Below are 2,323 nucleotides of genomic sequence, written 5' to 3' on the forward strand. Positions count from 1 at the left end.
AGAACATGCAAGATTGTTGCTTAGGTACACACATGGCAGTGTGATTTGCTGCCTTCCTCCCCATCACCTATATCTGGCATTTCTCCCCCTGTAATCCTTCCCCAACCTCCCTACTCTCCGCTGTCCCTCCCCTCTTCCCCTACAACAGACTCGTATGTGATGCTCCCCTCCCTGTGTCCGTGTGTTCTCATTGTTCAACACCTGCCTATGAGTGAGAACATGCGGTGTTTGATTTTCTGTTCTTGTGTCGGTTTGCTGAGAATGATGGTTTCCAGGTTCATCCATGTCCCTACTTGTCTCTTTTTCTGATAGAATTATTCACGTCTATAAATTTTCCTCTCAGCATTGCTTTACCTGCATTCCTCACATTTTAATATGTTGTGTTTTCATTTGTATTCGGTTAAAAGTATATTCTAGGCCGGGCATGGTGGCTCATGCATGTCATTCCAGCACTTTGGGAGACTGAGGTGGGCGGATCACGAGGTCAAGAGATTGAGACCATCCTAGCCAACATGGTGAAACCCCGTCTCTGCTAAAAATGCAAAACTTAGTTGGAAGTGGTGGTGCACACCTATACTCCCAGCTACTTGAGAGGCTGAGGCAGGAGAATTGTTTGAACCTGGAAAGCAGAGGTTGCAGAGAGCAGATTGCACCACTGCACTCCAGCCTGGTGATAGAGTGAGACTCTGTCCCCCCAAAAAAAGTGTATTCTAATTTCCCTTATGAGTTATGAGTTCATATTTCACCAAAGGTTGTTTACAATTATACTGTTTACATATTTGGGGGGGGCTTTCCCTTGTTAGTTTCTAGTGTGATTCCATTATGGTTAGGAAACATGTTCTATATGATCTTAGTTTTTAAAAATGTATTAATTCTCACCTATCTTGACACCTGAAAAAAAGAAAAAAAATTTTTTTTAAAGAAAAAAATGTATTAATTAATTTAGGGCTGGGGGTGGTGGCTCACACCTGTAATCCCAGCACTTTGGGAGGCCAAGGCGGGTGGATCACCCAAGGTCAGGAGTTTGAGACCATCCTAACACAGTGAAACCCTGTCCCTACTAAAAATACAAAAAAAATTAGCCAGGTATGGTGGCACTTGCCTGTAGTCCGAGCTACTTGGGAGGCAGAGGCAGGAGAATCACTTGAACACAAGAGGCGGAGGTTGTAGTGAGCCAAGATCCCGCCACTGCACTCTAGCCTGGGTGACAGGGCGAGACACAATCTCAAAAAAAAAAAATAATAATAATTAATTAAGAGGTGGGGTCTCTGTTGCCTCAAACTCCTGGGCTCAAGCAGTCCTCTCACCTCAGCCTTCCAAGGAGTTGGGATTACGGGCGTGAGCCACTGCACCTGGCTGAGACTGACTTTTAGTGTCCTAGCATATAGTCTATCTTGGTGACTGTCCTATGTATACTTGAAAAGATCTGTTAATCTGTATTCTGCTATTGTTAGGTAGACTGTTTTACAGATGTTAGGTTCAGTCAATTGGTTACATTGCTCAAGTCTTCTATATCCTTTGTGATATTTTCAGTATACTTGAGTCAGTTACTGAGGAGTATTAGAAATCGCTAGTATTTGCAGCAATTTGGGAGGCTGAGGCTGATGGATTGCTTGAGCCCAGGTGTTTGAGACCAGCCTGAGCAACATAGCGAAACCCCCTCTCTACAAAAAAATACAAAAATTAGCTGGATGTGTTGGTATGTGCCTGTAGTCCCAGCTACTTGGGAGGCTGAGGTGGAAGAGTCTCTTGAGCCTGGGAGGTGGAGTTTGCAGTGAGTTGAGATAGCACCATTGCACTCCAGCCTGGGCAACAGAGCAAGACCCTGTCTCCAAAAAGAGAAAGAGATATCTCCAGCTACAGCTGTGGGTTTGTTCTTTCTTTCAGGTCCATCATTTTTTAGTCTGTTATTAGTTACATAAGGTATTTAGGATTACTATGTCTTCTGAATGAATTGACTACTTTATTATATCAAATGTTCCTCTGTATTTCTGATAGTATTCCATCATCCTAAGTCTTTGTCTTATATCAGTAGTGCCACACCAACTTTGTTTTGTGTTTACATGGGTGTATTTTTCCATCTTTTTACTGTTAATCTGTCTTTGTAATTAAAGTTTATTTTATTTATTTATTTATTTTTGAGACAGAGTTTTGCTCTTGTTACCCAGGCTGGAGTGCAATGGCACGATCTTGGCTCACCGCAACCTCTGTCTCCTGGGTTCAAGCCATTCTCCTGCCTCAGCCTCCCGAGTAGCTGGGACTACAGGCGTGCACCACCATGCCCAGCTAATTTTTGTATTTTTAGTACAGACGGGGTTTCACC

General features: G+C 43.3%; 1 protein-coding gene across 1 annotated transcript in view; it reads left to right on the top strand.

Moving 5' to 3' along the window:
• The window catches only part of PRPF8 (pre-mRNA processing factor 8), a 35,059-nt gene that overhangs the window by 20,590 nt on the left and 12,146 nt on the right, over window positions 1-2,323 (top strand). The window lies entirely within an intron of this gene.

This window comes from Cebus imitator, unplaced genomic scaffold (assembly GCF_001604975.1).
Source record: "Cebus imitator isolate Cc_AM_T3 unplaced genomic scaffold, Cebus_imitator-1.0 Scaffold136, whole genome shotgun sequence".
NCBI lineage: Eukaryota > Metazoa > Chordata > Mammalia > Primates > Cebidae > Cebus > Cebus imitator.